Here is a 22,110-nt window from a genome sequence, read left to right as displayed (position 1 = left end):
CCAAAGGAGTTTTAACAGTAAAGACCCAGCAGCATAAGAAAGGGTGCAAGTTCTGCCTTTTGAAAGAGTGAGCGGGCCAAGTGATGCAAAATGATCTCTATCATCTGTTTGCAGCTCTTCAGGAAACATTAATATTCCTTGAGATTAAGGGTATTAACTATGCATCCCATACTGAACATAGCATATAAAACATATTAAACATAGCATTAGTGTGCACCAAATAAACATGACTGTTTTCACCAACCTCCTCATTTCAACCTGACATCACTGTTTGCTTCCACTGTCATGTGGAAGCAAATCTGCTAAAAAAAAATATTTAAGAGAAAAACCCAAGTACAGGAAGTGTCTTCTTGATGCTTAGAAGAAAAGACAAATTTGTAAGACTATTTGCAATAGTTTGTCATATCCCAATGGAAAAAAATCTACTCTTAAAAAAGAAAGTTATGATGCAAGATACAAAACTGAAAGCAGAATAAAACAGCAGAGCTGGAAATCCAGCCTACAGGTATAAATTAACAGACCTACATTAAACTCACGAGAGGTAGTGGGCACTAGACATCCATGTTTTATACCGGCTAGGCAAATAGTAGGACACTCATAATTTCACACAAAAGCCTGCATGGTGTAGGGAAGACAAACCCTGTTTCTTCCTCTGTATATGCTGCATTTTTTTTAAATGGCAAGCCTTTTTCCTTTAGAACTACAACTGTCACATGGTTTTGCACAAAGAACACAGCCTAGAAAAACACACACACAGGGAGAAAACAGTGTATCTGTCATGTAGTGGTGTTGTCTCATCTTTTGGCAGTTTGGTGTCCACTTGTAAGGACCTAATATATTTAAAGGAATCAACTTGCCATGTCTATTTCAAACTTTAGAAATATATTTAAGAGGCCATCCTTCATATAAGTTACACTTAACTTTACAATTAATTCCTAAGCTACTTAGCATTAATGGTTTCCTTGGTTCTGTTCAACTGTTATTTCACAGAAAAAACCCAACCAGGGACAAATCAATGTACAATTTTGCAATGCACTCTCTATATCAGTGCAAACTTGTAGCTATTATTTTGCATACAAAATACTTATAAATTAAGCCATTTAACCTTTCTATAGTTTTGGTTTACTGCTTTTTTAATGTAAAAATGTAAATAGTTTCAGTTATCACTTAGACACACCTAGCTATTTTCTGAGAAATGAAAGAAACAAACAACAGTCAGTTTCTTGTAAAGTTTCACTTTTCTTTCAGTCACTTAGGCTGTATTTATTTGCTTTAAATGGGGCTGGAGATCCTTTTGGAGCAAGTTGTGGGGCTTTTTCTTTGGAAGGTTGCAAATTTCCGGGAATGATTTGAGGGGGAGGTTTCAGAGTTTAGCTTTGATTGTCTAGCATGAGAATGAAAAAAAAATACAAACATCTGTCAAAATATATCCATCAGCAGTTGAACATAAAACTGTTATGTTCACTGACTGAATACTGTATTAGTCTGTTGAACAGAAAAACTCCCAAATTCTTACGTTTATGTATTAAATAACTGTTCTTATCTTGAGGTCACATGCAAGAATACAATGCCTTCCTGAACTCATTAGGAGTTCCTGAGAAGAGCAAGGTATTGTCTACCCCACAGCTCCTACAATCCTCAGTCAGGCTTCCTGTTGCTAACCTCTTGCTTGTTCCAAGTACTGATATATTGCACAAGATCTTCCAAACTATGCAGCATAACCTGAACCATACCCATTTCCATGCAAGTAGAAACAGCAAGAGAAGACATCCTTACACAATCCCATAACAATAGAAGTGGCCAGACCTTTTTTCTTATAAAATAATCAAAGTGAATGATGACAATCTTGATGCTGATATCTCTTTATAAAGGACATTAAAATAAGAAACATTTTAAAACCAAAGGTTCACTGCCAGAACAACAATGGTAATATTGCTGTAAAATTGGACCTCTAAGGAACTGAAACCTGAAAACATTTACCAAAAGTTTTTTAAGTGCTTTACAGAAAAACAAGAGTTGCCAATTGTTAATACATAGAGCAGCCAGAAGAGACAGTAAGTAATAACCAGAGACCAAGCACATGTGTATTTCCAGAATTACTCAAGAACAGTGAGTCAACATGTATTTCTTAAACAAATATTTGGGCTATTTAGTTGATTTTCACAGCATTGTCACAATCTCTGTAAAGAGTTTCTCTAGCACTACATAAAAGTACATATCTGTAGAAGAATTTCCTCATGTTTGAATGGCCAACTTTTAAAATCATGTTGAAAGCATAAAAGTCAAACGGCATGGGAATCTATATTCCACTGTTCAAAATAACCATCATTCCAATCCCAAAACTGCATACAGCACATTATCTTGCTTCCCTTACCAAGCCTAACCTAATTGTAGTTCATTGCTTAAAATTTCATACAAGGCACACATTGACCTCGGGGAACTACCATTATCCTTTTTTCATTGTGATTTTTCTCAATAGCTTCTATTACTTGAAAAAACAAAACAAACATGCTTAGTGAGTTCATATGATAAGCTCCGTTTACAATAGCAATGAAAAAGCTCTCAATGCCTACATTAAATACAGCTTCTGTCTTGGTTTACACCCATCCCATCTATTTTAGCTCTTCTCTTGCAAAATTAACTGGGTTCTTGAAACATGGCCACAGCAAGTTTAATCTACATGGCAAAATAGAAAGTAGAAACTCATATTCAACCTACTTGGAAGAAAACTCAACCTACCTGGGTGGCTGCATTCACCTGTCCATTCATGTGGACTGACATGCTCAAGTCTCTACTAATTTAGACTCTGTTATACAGACCATAACTCTGAAACTCTATATACATTGTATGAATATAACATATGTATCAGAACAAGTACTTAATAGGTTTCCTTTTGGTGTTGTCTCAGCAAATGGACTGGACTGTGAATGGAAACATCTGGATTCCTGTCTTAAGGAGGAGGAAAAAAATCAATAGCAAGAACCAAAACACCAGATACTGCAGAGAATACTCCCAGTAGAATTCCACATGGGCCTATGGGCACCACAGCATTGTAGCTTTAAATACATAGACATTTACAAAACATCATTCATGTTTAACGTAAAACCAGAAAAGAGGCAGGGAATTTGCACATTTAGAATTTATATAAAGGAAAGAGAATGGATATCGTTTAGGTTTGGTGAGGTTTTGGTTTCAGGGCTTTGAGCACAGGAGAGGAAATTCTAACTTTCAGTGTTAGATGTTAGATGAAATCTAATTTCCTGTTTGGAAAAATACAACATACTTAGATGAAACAGGGGTCCAACTAAGGTACTAAAATAAAGTTCAAAAATGTTTCTAGGAAGAAGGGGAGAAAAAAAACCTAAGTTTGAAACCAAACAATTTTTGATGATTAGTAAATAACTAAACACGGTCGCTAAATGCACTGCTAGAATAACTAATTCTCAGTATATCAAAGTCACTAAGTAAACAAACACACAAGGATGAAGGAACTAAACAAAAAAATTGTTGAGCCATCCAAGAGAAAACAACTTAAGCACAACCATGCAGGTTTGTTTGCTAAATATAGCCACATTGTCACAGTAAAGCTTATAAAATTGAAGAGCGGTAAACAAGATCACCAAAAAATAAAATAAAAAAACCCAGAAGCAATACACAGCACACTGACTTTGCAACTTCAGAAGGACAGTTAACAGACTCTGCTTAAAAGACAGCAATCAAGGCAAAGTTACTGTTCCTACACACCAGTTCTGCTGCTCAGGCATTCTGACAGTCACCTGGGGGCAACAGCAAAGCTCAAAAGGCACTTCCATGTATCAGTAGTTCTACCAAGTACCACACCTTAAGGTGGATCTATGGAACAGACATACTAAGAGTGGTGGCATACTTTTTACTCACATATATCATCAGATTAAAAGGATTATTCTAATTTCTTATGCCAGAAGAAACGCATACAAGATTACATGTACTGTAAAAGATTTATGGAAGTATCCTTATTATGGAGGAGAATTGCTGTATAACCTATCTAAAGGAGAGGTTAAGCCTATTCCTGTTAGAAGCAGGAAGGAAAAAAATCACTTGCCTTTGAAGAGGAAAGAGAGGAAACTAAAACTTAAGGACCTGGTTGAACATGATCACCAAGGAAGGGAAGAATTCCTTTATTTAAAGAAGTGATGCTCCAGTCATCTGATGAGAAGAGAAAGACTAAAGAACACCTGAGTGCTTTCTTCACTTGTGACTTTTAATAATAAAAGACTAGTAATTGTAATAGTGAAACACAGGAGGATTCTTTGCTAAAAATTTTCACAAACTGGAATTACTTCCTCTTAAAGGAAAAGCTAAAGAGGTGTGACAATTGTCATTCATTTTGTCCGTGCTAGGATTACCTTTCATCACTCATTCAGAAGAGCCAATGAAATGTGGTTACAATTAAGAATAGGAGCTAAGTACACCTGAAAGGGAGAAGGCTCCTTTCCTCACACAACCCTGTTATTCCTTCTTTAACTCTGCTGTATGTCTTAGACTGAATCTTTATATTCTTTACAGAGTGCCTCAAATCGAAGAACAGTTCTGCATCAGAAGTGAGGATTGCTGCACTTCATTATGCATTTCTGAGCCAGAGCATTACTGAGGAGGAACTAACCATAGTAGAAACAAGAGCTTAATGACCAGTGGTGCACTGTACATGGAAATTGCCCTGGGCCAAGTGAGGCAAGAAGTATAAAGCCCTGATGAGCAGGGGCACAAGGGAGGGCAACTCAAGAGTTTCCACAGGAAAGCTCTGCAGCTACCTAGGAGGTATCAGAAGTAGCTACATCACTTGTGCTTTACCCAAATCTCTGAAAAAAAAAATCATTTTTCTTATCTTTGACATACCTGTTTTGTTTAAATACATACAGTGTTTTCAGCAGCTGCTAACCAAGGAATAAGCATTTTCCAGTTCCTTAAAGATTTCTGGTTTCCATTCCATTTTATATCATAGATTTAAACTGCAATATGGAGTCTTTACTGTAACTTGTACGGTTACCCTACACCTTAAGGTAGAAGTTATTGTTACTTGTAAATTAAGCACCCCTCCAAGTGAATTGCTTTCAAGCAAACAGTTGCTGGCTGCAAATGGAGAACAGCAGCATCTCCACAACCAATATATAACAGCTGCCTGACCAAAAAAAGCATTAAAAATGAGGGTTGAAGATATATATGGATACAAATAGCTGTATATATGTGTATATATACATATTAAAAAGGGCTGTAATAGTGCAATTTTTAAGCAAGAGCAAAATTACCTAGCATACAGAGTTCTTCTCCACAATATTTCTACTGATGCATAATGAGACTGCCAAAAAAATCCACAACAGGTCTAGCCCCTTTGAAGGCAAAATGTATTTCATTTTAGATGTTAAAAGACACCTAAAAGTAGTGCCTTGTATATTATCCTCAATACAAAAGCAGATTATATTTTTTAAAATGTGGTCAAAAGAAAAAAAAAATCAATCACACTAAAATTTATTGTTCATTATCAAGATAAATTGCTGTTCTTTATGCCAGAAAATAAGTTTAAAAAAACCCCAAACTTTACAAAATGTTGAAAACAAAAATTTATGAATGTTGAATGCTGCCTAAAAAGGAAACCGAAACAAACAAAAACAAAGCACAAAGTCCACAGAATCCTAGGGAAAGTACGTCCTAAGTAAGGTTGAACTTTTTTTTCCCTCTAGTCTGACAGACACTTTCCCATTTCACAGATTAAGCAGCTCTTCTGTGTTCCTATTAGATTTCCATCTTCTGGGGTTTGTTTGGTAGATGTGCCTCAGATGTTCCACATTATTTGAACAACACAAGGCATCAAGTGTGAGGCATTCTGCAAGCCATTTGTCACTACAATTAGGTATGGTCTTCAGCTCTTCAGCAAAAACATGCCTCTCTAGTCAGGCATCAGAGTGAGAACAAATGTCCAAATGAAGCAGGAGGCAAGGGGGAAAGCCCACAAAAAGCCTTATTAAAAGTCACTGAGGCCCACTGAGCTATATCTTAATAGAAACTTTGTGATGAAAAAAGAACTTAAATTTCCTATTTATTTTTTCAATATCCATTTTAGAATTTATATTGACCAAATTAAAGAAACTGCTGAGCAGAGTATCAAGTGAGTAGTAAGTACTCCTTTAATCCTAAATGATTATTTAAGGAGAAGAAAAAATAAAAGGAAGAATAAGAAATATTTGTTTTTAAATAAAATGCATTAAAAAAGCACTACATTTTTTCTCCTCATGATGATCCTCTATTAATTATGCTGGAAAAGAAATTTACCAAACTTATTTCTTACACTTGCAAAAATGTTTGTGAAGTATTAACAGGCACATTTCTTATTTTGAATATGTTCAGGAATTGCTTTTACAGAAATAGGTTTCTCAGCATCACTGGTGCTCCAGACAATTTTGCAGAGAAGCCATGTGAGCTTTTCAAGACCTGACTGGACAAAGCCCTGAGCAACAAGGTGGATCAGGAAACTGACTACAGGCAAATTAGCAACACCGAAGAAGAATGGCAACTGGGACGTATTTCCATCTGTATTATTTTTCCCTATCACCCATATTTTTAAAGGAATGCACTTGCATAAAACTTTCTCTGCATTCTCCAACAGGAAAATAGATCCTGAAAGACCACTTCTCCAAAGTGAAAAACAAAAAGAAGCCCAAACACCCCAAACATTTATTGCCTGTACAAAACACAGTACGCTTTTATTGCAGAAGACAATAGATAGAAAAGCTGTGGACCCAGTACTAAGAATATTTGTTTTAAACCTGATTTGTTAAAAACCTGATTGTTTTTTAAACATCTCACAGTACATATAAAAAGCACAATCATTACTGAGAAGTATTCCAAAAACTAGATCAGTACTGGACAGCCTTGTTCCCAATAAAGAAAAACTACACAATTCAAACTTGAACATTTGAAGTTTGTAATTGGGAGTATATTTTCTATATAAACATATAGAAATGTAGAAACATACATAAAATTAGATAAAACTAAAGTTGTCTCAAGCAGGATAAGCATGAACAGAAGAAAAACTTACAGTAAAAAATTATAGTAATGTTCTCAAACCCTCTGTCTCCATTGTTCTGCTTCATTTAAAAGATTGATTTGGAGTTCCCACTCTAATGTTCAAAGATGTACTTGCCATCCTTGAGCAATAGCAAGATATGGTGTATAAGGTAAACTCCTGCAGCAACAAATTTATTATACTTTGAGAGAAAGAATACTTCAGTACAAAAATAATTATGGTATAAAATTCTAACAAAGGACAGTTAAGGAGGTCAGCATGTTACATCACTGGAAATTAAAAAAGTAACAGAAGCAAACACGGGTACATGATATACTGGAGATGTTTCAAAGGCAGATCTTATCATGCACCCAAATTCTATTTTTTGTATACTTCTGCACAGAATATATAGAACAATAAAAAATAAAGGAAAGTGAGAGCTATGAGTAAATATTATATAACATATATATCCTAATTATTAATGGCAGTTAGTAATAAAACAAAATATCCTATTAGATTCTACAAAATACTATAGAATATATAAATAATAAAATGTTCTTGAATACAGAAGTCCACATAGTAAATAGCATATCAACAACAGCACTTCAATATTTTTGTCCTGTCACATCAATGTACCCTCTGCTCTCAAAGGCCCCAAGAAAGCATGGTCTATCAGTTTTACCACTTGACTATAGAAAAGCAGTGTGTTATATTATTTTTAAAGGACAGTTTAGATGTTGGTTGGATCTATCCATACTCATTTCAGCTCAGAAGTGCTTTAGGGACAATAGCTGCCCTGTACTTGGTATCAATGCCTATCTATTTCCTACTGGAAAATCCTAAGGTAAAATCCTTACATGCAAAGCAGCAAAGAAACGAGCATCTGTACGTGGCACTGACTCAGGAATGAGAACTCTGACTAAGGAACTAGAGGTCCCTTCCAGCCCAAGGCGTTCCACGATTCCATGACTGCCCCTGCCAATGAGCTGCAGTACCGGCCGCACCCACCAGGGGGCAGCGCGCGGGCGCCCGCCCGCACACCCACACCAGGAGGGCTCCGCTCCCACCAACTCCCACCTGCACCGACGATCGAGAAAGAAAACTTGAGAGACCTGTTGAACATACAGAAATTACACAAAAGAAATACCAATTCAAGACAATTGAGAATTACTAAATGCACAGAAACCACATCTGGCTTCGGAAGTCCCCACACAGATGACAGGGAGGCTATTTGCCTTGTTCCTGACCTCTTCCTCAGACATTCACTTTTGGCCATGATCAGTCATTACACTGTATTAAAACAAATGTTCTCGTTGGACTTAACACAGTACAGACAGACTTCTAGTCAGACAACTGATATCTGAAGTAGCAGCTCAAGGTGTGCTCACAGTACAACACAGACAAGCAAAACAGAAAGAGATAGATGAAAACCTATTTATGACACTACTACTGAGAGAAAGACCTTACCACTTAGAAGCCATTGTTAACCACTGACGAGAGCTATCACACTTAGGTTGGATCCATCAAGACATTTTCCCCAACGTTGTGCTTCGAGATGTAAGAGTAGACAAAGATGTAAACAGCTTTGAGTCGGCTGGTACGTAGCCAAAAATTGGAGAAAGATCTCCAAACACAGTACAGACAAATGAAATACAGAACTCTGAAAAAGAAATGAGAAAAAAAAAATCAAACCTTAGACATTTAATAGAGATGCCAACAATTTCCCAATGCTTTAGAATTCTAAATTTATCATTTAAAAGTCAAAAACTAGAAAAATCTATTTGTTACATTTGTCTTCAAAATTGCTCTTCTGCTCAGAAGCTAATTATTTTTAATGATTTTTTCCCCATGAAAGAGAAAAATTAAAACTGACACCAAAATAACATCTGGTTTCCCACACTCAGCATATTCGGCATGCATCCATTCCTTATGAAAGGTTTTAATTGCACTTTAGTTACAATCATATTTTTATTAATCATATCTAACCATTCTAAAATGCAAGTAATTCTGAATCAATTTTTTCATATTAGTCCTTTTATTAATTTCTTTTCTGATTTTTGGGGTTTTTTTTTTCATCTGCTCAGTTAGCAGGAGGATGTGGTCAGAAAAAGAAACAAAATACTTCAGAGCTGGGTCTTCCTAACAAAGCCTTGAGAACTTCTGCAGATTCCTTCACAATAGAAGTTTGTATGCAGCTGACATACTTGCCACAACTTGCCTAGGCAGCAGTTTCTTTTTGTTCTTCTATAGTGCCAAACGACAGTAAAAGAAAGCACTTTAGTATTTTTAAATTTACCCTGAAGGCAGATCAAGCACTTTCAACTGCTTTTAACAACTCAAGTCTCATCATGCAGCAGCAGTCCACCACTCCGGAACATCTAGTTTATATGGGGAAGTTTCTTTTTCTTCTTTTTAAAATTCGTAGCTTGAAAAATTCCAGGAATTTTAAAATTCCATAGCTTGAAAATTTGAAGCTTCAAAAAAATTGAAAAAAACCCTGTACATCCAACACGATTTTCAGTGCTCTGATGCAGCACAAATGTAGTAGTTTCCTTTAAGTATGTGTGAACTATTCAATCATCATCAATTCTTTTATGTACAATTTGTTCCACTTCTTAATTAGTGTTTCCAAAAATACAAAAGAGAGACCCATATAAGTGCAATCTAAAAGTAAAAAGCCACATCCTGAAGATTTTAACATGTAAGAGAGCTTAAAAGTGGGACTGCGAGACAAGCAAGAAAATTAGATAAACTTTTGCAAATAGGAGGCAACCTGAGGTTTATATATAAATTGGGAATGCATTACATAATCCCTTGGAAAAGGAAGTCAAGTGTTTCAAAGACTTGACCAGGTACAAAGGGAAGCATTTAAAGACAGACAAAATTCTGACTGTGAATTTTACCTGTCAAATTTTGCAACACTTTAATAAAAATGTCAACTGTTTTCCATAGTCTGCGCATTTGACAGTGCAGTGCATCAAATACACATCACTTTTTCCTCTTCAGACACTTAGGATAAGTTAGCATATATTTCTGCTGTGCAGAAAACAATCACCTTTCATCCTACCTACATCAATAAACTGAACAATTTCCTTTTTTGCTCCTCTTTTTTTTATTAAAAGTAAGCAATAATTTTTTTCAGTTCATGACTGAAAAAAATTTTTTTCAGTTCATGACCTTCCATTTGCCCCAGTTTGAAAGAGAGTGGGTCAGGTGTCCTTTAACTCCTCCCCTAATACAATCACTGGGAACAGCACTTGAACACAATCAAACCCATGCATTATTACCCTCCCCAAAATTGACAGAATACCCAGACAGAAACCACCCTGGCATATGCTGACATTTTAGCTCACCACCTCAAGCAAAACACACATTCACAGGTACATAATCCATTCTCATTAGAGGCTTCCCTGCTTGCTGCCTTCAGAGCAAACACATTGAATCTGGTGTGGTAAAGAAGGAAGATTTGTATGTATTTCTATCTCCCCCTCCCACCACACCACCACCCAACAGCCCAGCTGCTTAAGGAAGGAAATAAAGTTAAGCTGAAAACTGACTCGACTGTGCAAGCTTTAGGAAGGCACTGTCAGTTCAGCTAGCTGACTGTTTGGAAAGAGGCCAGAGGCTGGGAAGCCCATGAAAACCCATGCAATGTACTCAAGTTTTTTTGTGCACACTAAGCAATAATGAATTTCATATTGTAGCTGCTGCCCCGAACTTCAAGAACAACTACAGCTGGATTTGAATACAACCTGAGGTATTCTACAGAATCAATCTGATCAGATTAACTCAGACTACAGGAAAAATAAAGTATCAGTAAAGGTAGCAAAAAGGTCAAAAGTCTCCAACAGATGCCAGGGAAGCTTACAGTAGCTACAGCATATTGCTGGTTCATTTGGCTTCATTTCCTAATGGCAGCTGACAAGTTAAAATATAACTTTATTTATCAGATTTGAAGTCAAAGGTATCACACAGGTGTAGTTTCAGTGTTTGGGGTTCACCCCTACGGAAGATTTATGAAAAGTTAAGAAGCAGAACATGAAAAAAAGAAACATAACAAAGTTGAAAATACAGGAGGTTTGCTATCATAAGGTTCATAAAATAGTACAAAGAAAACTGATGCTACCTCCAAGTTTTCATATCTAAAAGAATTCAGAACTCCTCTAACAACCTGAATTGGAAAACACAAATAAAAATTCTGCCAACTTCAAATCTGATCAAGTAACAGCACATGTAACTTCTAATTACATAAACTCTATTTTTGGAAGGAAAGGTGTTCACAGAGCATTATTTTCAAGCTGTTGTATTATATTCACAGAGTAGCAGCTATAATGCTGGCTACTGTGCAAGACAGAACTCAGCTTTAACTTCTGAGCAGCAATTAACATGCTCCAATTCAGCACACGTTGCTAAGCATAGGAGAGGGGGTAGAGCAGATCACTTCCAAAAACTTCAAGGATGGGGATTAATACTAATGTTGCTGGAGATGCAAGTATCAGCAACTTCATTTAAGAAGATACACACAACACACTATATTAGAGCCTTCTTCACAATTACTGGCCCAAAAAATTTATTAAGATGATATTTCAAAAGACAAAATGAGATAGTAATAGTTTTAGCCCATCTGCTAGAAGTGGTGTTTCCACACTACAAACCCTAACCAGGCTTCAATACACTGTTGGCTTTTACACAGGTAGAATAAAGGCAGAAAGGAACTGTATCAGTTTTTATGGCATCATTTGAAAAATTACAACAACAAGCTTGAAGTTTAGGGGCAAACATTTACACAATGGCACTATGGTACCCCAAACCTGTGGCTTACCCATAACTTCAGCTTTTTCTAGAACTAAGTAACCTATAACATATTGTCACAAGCACTCCTGAGATAACACACCACCCCTGGTGAGCTCTGGTCCTCTTGTCAGCTAACACCACCCCTCCTACAGGAGGTATGAAAACAAGAAAACAACATTGTTAAATATAAATGTTAACTATAGTTAACAATGTTAACTATAAACTAGATTTATTATACAACATATTGACTTTATACAAGACTTCCCTGTTACAGACCAATTAGGCATTTTTTCCAACTACAGCATGGGAAAATGATACCAGAAGCCTGGAAGATTTCCAGTGGCTGACCAGTTCCCTTGTTCTCCCAATCTTTTCCTCAGCAACAGCATGCACTACTAGACTATACTGAGCTTATGGCTTGCTGTCCTCCCAAGTAAGCGATACTGGTGACTGACATCAGAAATAGCAAAAAGAGGAGCTGAAGAGCACCTGAATATTACAGAAGCCACTTTTAAGCTAATTACTTCATAAAACTGGATGTCATAAGAATAAAAAGGGAGAATGAAGTTTCCCAGGCTCCTTTTATTCAAATCTACTCCATTTCCTTACTGATGCTCAGCACACTGTGTATCAACAGAAGATTTTAGTAACAACTTCGTTCTTTTGCTTCCTGTAAAAGTTTTAAGTATATTAACAGTGTATAACAATAATCAACACCACAAACTAAAAATGGTACTTGATGAACTGAGTGTTAGTAAATGCTGTCAAGAACACAGTAGTCATGCAATATTCTCCCAATTTCACTGACCATCTCCTTACTGAAAAAAAAGCTTTTTTCCACTCCACAATCCACACAACCAGTGAGGCTGGGTGGCTGCTGAACAATTAACTGAGGATCAATTAATCAGTTGAGTGAGGAACCACAAAAGTCGTAAACAGGAGAGACACAGGGTCACTAATGCAAAAACCAAGCCTTCAGGGGCTTGGGCAGGGAGAACTTCATTGAATACAAATATTGCAACTGGAAGATGTATAGTGGTACGAAATTAATGTAGGTTCAGCTTTTACATAACTGATATGGAAATGAGATAACACTCATAAGACATATCGAGATCACCTAAAAGGATTCGTGGGACAAGAAGAAAAAACTGCCTATCTCAGTCATAACAAATCTTTGGAATATAGCCAACCACCTGAGAACTACACATGTTTTACGGTTCAACACTTTCTTCTTCCAAGAATTACAAATAGCTCTCCATTTACAAACAGATAAAGTTCAATTGAAAATGCTCCTGTTTGTAGTGAAGAAGGATTTGCAAGATAAATTTGAGGGCTTGGTACTAAATGTGTAATAATTTGACCATGATAACTGAAACTTAAAATGGGTTATTTGAATTCTCTTTTCCTTAGTTAGCATGAAAAGGGGACTAAGTAAGTGAATCCCAAATCTCCACTGGGCCAGGGCCACAAACGCTGCCTGTTCTTTGACTCTTTACCATAACTTTTTTCTCTTTTGGAGTCTCATTTCAAAGTATTAGGAGTATGCCAAAACTCAGACCATGTTTTTACCACAGCAGAATGGATATTTCCATCTAGGCCTAAGACCTTTTCACTTTCTCAGATTATTCTCTTTAGAAAAACTGCGCCTTTACTAGTGCCACAAGACAAGGAACCCACTGCCTTCAGAAAGCAGTGATGCAGTTACACCTTTCCGAGCTGTATGCCCTCTGATTGCTCTTTACCCCTGCTATTTTCTGATTGTTGATTTAGAGGAGTGTTTCCTCAGCTGTAGTACAGAACCAAATATTTTGGGTCCCCCAAAAAGTGACCTTAACTATCTTCTATTACACCATTAATTTGGACTAGCAATCTGAGAGAAAGTATTTCTCTGCTGCTTTGCAAGAAACTGCAGCAGAGAAATACTTTCTCTGCAAGTGTTCAATCTGCAAGTGATCTGCAGAGGACCAAGAAATTACAGTTATTTCCTCTTAGCACGAGAGGTTGTAAGCAATTCAGATGTTCTGACTAACTTAAAGAAATGTTGCTTCCACCAGGAGAACAGCTAAAACTAAGTTTGTATAGTATTTCCAAGAGAAGAAATGGGTAAGACCCCAGCTTGCCTAATCTTATGTCCCCTAGAATTTATCATCATCTGTGCCTTCTTATTTTATGTGTGCTTGGAAGGGAAAACAGCAGACTCTCACCAAGAGCAACAACCATCATGCTCTCCTCAGATGCACTGCTGCCCTCAACAGTAAAGCACAACGGTGTGTCTGGAGTGTTTGCATTCATCTGAACACCACTGCTCACCATCATCTCTATTAACAAAGTTTCAGCCACAGGAAAAGTGAGAACTTCAATGAGTGTGCAGTGTAGGCCAGAAGCTTAAAACTCTGACCTCCGCACCACCACTAAAGCGACAACTGAGAAATGCAAAAAAATGCTAAATGGCTTTAGAAACCAAACTCCTTTTTTCCCTTTTTACAAAATAAATTGCAAGCACAGCTAAACTAAAAATGAGCCTGAAACTAAATAAATTAGATCCAAAGAACAGGACCTTACATCACACCTTCAAACTGCTTTTGGCAATTTCCTATTTTTGAAAGCATCTCAAACCAAAGACAACAATCCCTTTTTATTCAATTGGCTTTTGGAGCTCACCATCTAGCAGGGTTCAAGCACTTGAAATTAAGGAATGATAAAAAAAATAACATCTTATGTAGAACATTTCTTCCCTTAACAGACTATTAAGGCTCAAAATACATTCTCTTTTTTTTAAAGTTCCAAAAACTATAAAACACTGACCACTTCTGTTACTGTATCTATACAAAGAAAAATGTGGCAATTTTTGTTAGTTATGACATAGCATTAGGAGGAACCACCATGAACTTTATGCACATTCAGTACCAAGGTCTAGATGAATTAAATAAATAAATAACAACTCTCCACTGCTCTACCCACACCAAAAAACACCTCACCACTTTATTCCTTCAAACAAAGCAGGCAGCTGCCTTCCCCACTTCCTCCCCTCAAAGCATCCTCAACAGAGCTTAAACTAAGGTCCTATATATAACACTATATATAGAACCAGTAGCTCTTCCAATATGCTGACCAGACAACACTGAAGTAGAACATCAATAATGTATAATACAGCAAGTATAACATCAGTTAGCAGATTTCTTAGCTACTCAAGCCGTTGCAGAAAAACATTCCAATTGATATATCCCAACCTAGTGCAATTATCTCTGGCCTCTGGAAATAGAATACAAATACTGCATAAAAAGCAGTTGTGCTAACTGCTTTTGAACTGCAATGACCAGAATGGGGACTTTGTTGTACCTGTAGACCATTCAACCTATTCTTTTTTCTTAAACTGTAGAGTTCATAGAGTCTATATTTACACAGGGTGAGATATGAACTTGCTTTTTTACTTTAAAAAAAATGCTCAAATGAGGCCAGTCTGCATTCTCCAGCATAACAATAACAAACATTAAAGTAGCTGAATTATCCTTCTTGTTTCTAGGCACAAAACGTTAAGAAAGCCCTAATGATTTCTCTCTCTCTACATTCTAGTCTTCCCATAATAATCACATCATAGTTTTCAAACAGCCACCTGCAAAATTCAGAATGTCTTGTGTCCCTAACATATGTCAGTACTTAAACTTGGAATATTTGTATCACTGAGCTACAGTCACAAAGATTTTATGCCCTTAAACTACCTAAGTTTTATGTAAGAGTTTTATATACTAGATATAGTTTGATGGGAACATGCAACAAAAGCTACTTTCAAATTAGGAAGACTAGGACATACTTGAAAATGGAACTATTTATTCTTAATTTAAAAAGGCAAGACAAGAGAACAACAACTCACACTATTCTGCATAACACAGAATGCCATATGATGCAATACCTTCTTTAGATATTCTCCCAGGAGATACAAGGTTGGGTTTCCAACTGGATCAAATCAGTTGCACACAATTTATCTCAGCACCATGAAAATACAAGTACAATCTGTACCTGATGGTTTATTTACAGGTTTTGAATTAGACTATAATATCATAGCCTGCTCATGACTTATAGGAAAAGAAGTGTTCATAAACGCTTTGAAATAAGGTTCATTTTTCCCCTACTACAGCAAAGGCCCAAAATTATACTGAAGTGTTAAAGGAATGTGTAGGTAAAATCTCTCTGTTTCCTGCACCAAAAGCTTGTTCTATTTCTTTTGTACTTCTGTTTACCCAGCTTGCTGTTCCCACACTTACTATCCACCACTCTCACCCTCCCCAGCTATTCACCTATCAATTCTGCAGGTAGATGCCTGTAAATACATATAAATATACACACAAACACATGTATCAACTCCATCTGAAAAGACAGCTCTGGTCCCCAATTTTATATGCAACACCTACCACCAAAGTAATTTCAAACAAGGTGGCAGTGGTAGGCTCACAGCTGAAGAAACAGAGGGAATGGGGCAAGATCTCCATGATTTCGGTGTCAAGAAACAGAGTACCAGGTTTGCCATATCCTAGTGAAGATGTCAGGGAAACCTACATGTACTGTTACTCCTGCAAAGAATAAGAGCACTCATTTGCAACTCCTTTCTCTTTATGGGCTGATGTGGGGTATCCAGGAGCCCCCCGAGTCACACCAACACCTGTCATGGGACCAGTGACTCTCATCACCCTGTCCCAGAGAAGAATCAGGCCAGTCAGCAGTCACAGTGCACAGGGCAGTAGTTCTTCAGCTTTTTGGATGCCATTGGTTTTGGATGATGTCTACAGAGGTAGAAAGCTTAGTATTTTTGCTTATAGCAATTTTTTAACATAATCAGCATTACTGGCAGATTAGATTAGTTCAATTAAAAATCATGAAAATTCTGTCAACGTCAATATGTCCAGCTGCCACGAGCACAACCCCAGCAGTTCTTTCTGATTTAGCACAAGAGCAGAAGTGGTGTTGATAAGGACTATTCTCATGAAAGACAGATAAAAATTACTAGGAACACTTCAGCTATTTCCCATGTTAATGCCTTTAAAGAGAATCAGCCTTGTCCAGGCCTACTCTTAGTTCCAAGTCCTCTTTAGGACATGGCACTTACAAAAGAAGATGCTTCTTTATTTTGCAAAACTGGACAACACCAACAGAGAAAGTCACTCTTCACAATAACAACTTCAAATGCAAATTCCTGAGGTCTCATTTTATCAGACCATTCCCAAGCCTCATGTTATAGATATTCCTTCACTTTTAAAAAAATTTAATCTCTTAATAGTCTCCCACATTGAATTAGTAGAGCCTTATCTTCAGGATCAAGTACAACAAAACTATCTCTATTTGTAGTTTTTATGCTCTCTCCAGCTCTTATTTTATAAACATATCCAACATTATATTCAGTTACTCTAAACAAACAAACTTAACTGCATAGGGCTGGTAAAACCTACACAATTATTGTCCTTGAGACTACTACAAAAAGACAGCAGTAAAAGTTCAACAGCAGGAAGTCTGTGAGAGGCTAAGCAAATGGGATTGCATATGGCAAGGCAGATCTTGCCATAACCCAAGGATCTTTTTAGCACGCACCATTTTATTTTGTGCTCCTCTCCCTTGCTTACTAACACTCTGCTGGGGCATCTTTGAGCTCCTTGAACACTCTCTGCACAAGTATGACTAACACCATGCCCACTGGGGCCCAAACTATAGTAGCCCCAAGGACTGTTGGCAAAAATGATACTCACTAAAGCTGCATTTAACCTACAGATTCTCTTCCTCCCTTAATGTAACATACTTGAGCAGTAATATTTTTTTTAATAAGCTGCAGTTTATGAAGACAGAGAGAAACCTTGAGAGGACTGTGGAAAGAAAACAGGATCCTTAAGGTTTACCAGCAAGATACACACAGAGTATTCAAGAACCTTTATAAAGTCCCATTGGAACTTTCCCTGGAACACCTTATAGAAGTCTGGCCAATGCATGTTAAAAAGACTAATTAATACATCAAGAAGGCAATTACAGCATTTTAGTATGATAAGGTGAACATGAAATCTCACCTGAACAAGAGAGAGTCTAGTTTATCTGGTTTAGCAAAATTATGCTATTGCTCTCTAGAAACACTCAAGATAAGGGAAAACAAACATTAAAAAGAAAAAAATTGCCACCTAAGATGAAAAATAATGTTGGCAACTGCCATTGACAAACTGCTTTAACATACAATTGCAAATATTCCCCAAGTACCAGTTACTTGGTTTTGAAGCAGCCTTCCAATAGTTAACTGACAAAACACACAAAGCTTGTTTTATTATCATGACCATCTTATGTAACATGTAACTTTACTTGAAAAAAATCTAAGAAGAGAGGGGAGAAAAAGGTCCAAGCCAGGAGTCCTCCCATTTTTTGGAATACAGGGAATAAGAAGAAAATAGGTCACCACACTAATTCCAAAGGGACCACCTGCACCACACAAGTGGCATGTCAATAGTCCCAAGCCTACTGCTAGACACTCTTGTCTGTAGCTATTTCAGGCTAGGCCAGCCCCAGCTCTTGAAAAGAAAGCTCTCTTACACCTGTATGGACCAGCTGCCAAAGCAGCAGCTGGAATGATGGAAGAAAGGTCCTTCTGTAACAAGGTCTGTGCAAATTCCATACAGCTCAGCTTTGACTATTGTCACTAACCACAAAAAACAATTCATGCTGCTTCTGGTGACAAGGACAAGAATACCCACGTAAAGAACAAACCAATAAAACCCCAAAGCTTACAGCAATGGCAGGAGGACACCAGGTCCTTGCACCAGATCAAATACACAGACATTTCAGAGAACCTCAAACTCAAAGAGGTTTGGTTTTGTTTTTAATACTTGTTCCTCTTCTATTTTTGCATGCAAACATAAATCATTAGGAAAAACTAGGGATAAATACAAAAATCCCTCAAAACTGAAGCCATGTCCAGAGCAAACACTGCTGTTCAACTAGCTCAAGGGGATTTTTTTTTTCCTTTTCGAGATCTTCCAGTGATGGTATTGGACACTTGCTGTTTGAGACTGTATTCAGTCATTCTTCCTGGGAGGTGCTCATGTCAGAGGGAATTAGGATTATAATAGATTTGGGGGAGGGGAAGGAAGGAAAGGGAGGACAACAGAAATCTTAGAAGAGACAGAGCTATATGGCAGTACACAGATACTCAGACAATTAACTGTTGAGGACTGAGGATAAGCAAGCTAAATAGCAGAAAGAACTTCTCTTTTAGTTGAATATAGGAAGGCAGAAGCAGCCCTAGCTGAGTCAGTCTGGCTAGCATCTATTACTGGAGTTCATCAGGATTTAGAGCAAGACCAGACAAGAATAATGCTGAATTCTGAAACCTTCTAACATTGCAACACTTTTCCAGCCCACTGTGATTCCTGGGAGGATTATTACAGATACAAGAGTTGTAAAGGCTGAAAGTTGTTTGGGTGCGAGCACGCAGAAGCTGCAGAAAGCAGCAAACCACAGCCAGGCCGTGTGCTAGGCCAGCTGCCCCCCTCACTGAGGAAAAGCTACATCACATTTTCTACTGGTAAGGCAGGCCAGTAACCACAGGTACAGGGTCACAAACCCTGAAATATTTTCCTCATTTTTCTCACAGTAACTCACACAGCCCACACGTGCATGTAGGTCCTTCCTCTGACATTACGTGCACAATACCTATAGTTTCTTTCAAACTAAGGCTTAAATGTAGGCAAAATTGCTAAAAACTCACAGCACTCTAAGCTAGAAGGAGCACATTATGCACCCATGTTCTGCATTATGCAAGTCCACTGAAGCGAAAAGTTTGCCTTCACATGTCTTAAGGAGCTCAGACAAAAAATCTGAACTTGTCCTTTGGTCCTTTATGCAATAACGAAGTAGTCTTCACCTGGCAAGACAATGAAAACAAAACCCCCTTAAATACAAGGCTAGATATAAAATAGGCAACTCCTGCCTGATGCAGAACACACCGTTTTCCAAGTTGTTTTCCTTGATGCATAGCCACTGAAGGGAATTATAATCTTCTTAAGTTCTTAGAAAAAGCAAATACAGACAGCATGATCTCAACTGTATTAGCAAAAACTTTCAGCATACTAATTAATTTTATCACCCCCAATTAGAAAGACAAGTATTCACAGTGAAATAAACATATGAGGACCACTCTTGAGCTAGGAGGATGACTCTGCAAAGCATTAATACAGTAACATGAAAAATTAACAGTTCTACTTTTTGCCTTAGCCTCTACAACCTAAAACTTCCCTTCTTAAAAGTATTATGCTATTACATGAAAACCAGCTATCACCATGCTTTGGTTCACTTAGGCCAGTCAAACAGAAATAGAATTAGTTGAATTTTCCAACTTTACCTTAACTAACCTCACAGAAGAATTAAACAACTTTTCTTTTGAAATGAAGCTCAGCAACAATGTTCTACAACATCCCAAAGCAACATACCACCACTCTGCTCCAAGGAAACCACTTCCAGAGAAGTCAGCACAGACTTTACCCAAATCAGTTTTGGAATATAAATAAGGAGTCATTCACAGCAGCAATTTGCGCAGGGAAGTTGGTTGCCTACGGGAAACAACCACCATCAAGTACCACTAAGGACCTCTACAAACCACAGATAAAGGAAGCTTTTGATACTGAAAATGTTGTTCTCATCTTTAAATACGTGCCTTACTAAACCTGCAACACAATTTTCACAGAGTGGTTTGTTTCCTTCCTGAGATAGTGTCACAAGATAAGAATCAGCGTGGTTTTACAGCACTTGGTGTGAGATCTTCCACAAAGATTCTGAAGTATTTTAGCACATATCCTCAGCACGACAGGAGTAACACAGAAGCAAAGCGACTGAAACAGCCTACTGAGGAAATGACATGGTGAGGAAATACTTCTTAAGAAACTACAGTTAATTTCACTCTTTGCCCAACCCTCAAGCAGCAAATCACCTTTCTCATAGAACTCTATATACTCCATGAAGTCTGCAGCACAGAGATACACAGTGCACAAAGGAGTAAAGAATTCATTTTCTGTTTTAGTATATTTCTTGCCTAATGTGCATTTGAGATTTGTAATTTTGAAGGAAGTCCAGGTTACACTCTTGCTGCCTTGTCTCCAAATTGCCTTACTATTTATTCCTTAAGATCATATTAGCAAATTGCTTTTGCAACTCCCTCAATATAAGTGGCCACCAAAATATTTGAGGTTTACTGGGTTTTCAGGGATTTTTTTTTTTTACGTTTTCCTTCTGATCCTTAGGATGTTTTAGCTAGAGCTACCCTGATCGTCAGGCAGTGATTTCTGGTCAAGACACAAACTGAACTGCCCACTGAGTAACAAAAATTATCACATTACCAAAATACTAGAAACACACACATGAAAGTGAAGAGGGGAAAACTAATTAAGCCCCTACAATACTTACAGCTATACAAGCACGCCGATCTGAGGCTGTAAAAACAGTGGAAGCCAAACTTGGTCCCAAAAGCACCTCAGAGCGACTCCATCAGCGAGGCGCTGCACACTGAGCGCACACACGTCTCCTAGTTTGCCGCTCAAGTCTCCCAAGTTTCCTCCGAAGGCGGGGGAGCGGGCCAGCTGCGCCGAGGGCGGCACGGGCGGCCGGGGGCGTCGCTGCTCGCCCGCGCCGCCCTCCGCACCAGGAGCCGGGACGCGCGTTTCTCCGCCGGAGCCCCCGGGCACCCCCAGGCGGGGCGGGGCCGGGAACAAAGCCCGGCTCCGTGCCACCCTCCCCGTTCCGTCCCGCCATTCCCGGCCGGCCTGGCCCGCTCCCAGCCCCGCCATCCCCTGCGGCGGTGGCTGCCCGGCGGCTGCGCGGCCCCGCTGTCTCGGGGGGCGGCCGGAGCCGGCCGGACGGGTGCGGGCGCGGGGCGGGAGCAGCCCGGCAGCGGCCGCCCCTTTACGCTCGGCCCGCGGGGCCGTGCGAGCGCCGCTCCTAGCCCGGAGGCTCCGGGGGCCGCCGGCTGAGGAGCTGGGCACGCACGGGTGGGGCCGCGGCCGGGGAGGAAGGGGCGGAAGGAGACAGAGCGCGGGCCGCGGAGGGGATCGGGGCAGGCTCCGTCTCCCCGGGGCGGGAGGTCCAGAGCTCAGGTGGGGGCGGCCGGGCGCACGCAGCACCGCCGACCCCTGCTCCGCCTCCGCCCTACTCATGCCCCCGCGGCGACGGCGGGCAGGGCCGCCCGGCCACACGCTGTCCTCCCTCCCGTCCCTCCCCTCCCCGCCCCACCGTAAACAAAGCGGCGAGGACCGGGGCCGGGC

The 22,110-nt window shown here is 38.8% G+C and overlaps 1 protein-coding gene across 4 annotated transcripts in view; it reads right to left on the bottom strand.

Annotated features, from left to right (window-relative positions):
* Positions 1 to 22,110, bottom strand: part of FRYL (FRY like transcription coactivator) — a 163,598-nt gene that overhangs the window by 141,195 nt on the left and 293 nt on the right. For 2 of the 4 annotated variants that reach the window (XM_054633078.2, XM_077177555.1), the window contains exon 2: positions 8,507 to 8,699. The exons of 1 other annotated variant lie outside the window; for it this stretch is intronic. The gene's annotated coding sequence lies outside the window, so the exon portion shown is untranslated. Of the gene's footprint in view, positions 1 to 8,506; positions 8,700 to 21,256; positions 21,275 to 22,110 lie in introns of those variants that run through there. One more of the 4 variants, XM_077177556.1, reaches the window with a different exon arrangement.

Source organism: Agelaius phoeniceus, chromosome 4 (assembly GCF_051311805.1).
Source record: "Agelaius phoeniceus isolate bAgePho1 chromosome 4, bAgePho1.hap1, whole genome shotgun sequence".
Classification (NCBI taxonomy): domain Eukaryota; kingdom Metazoa; phylum Chordata; class Aves; order Passeriformes; family Icteridae; genus Agelaius; species Agelaius phoeniceus.
The sequence above is the reverse complement of the archived record's forward strand: the minus strand, read 5'-3'. Positions and strand labels throughout refer to the sequence as shown.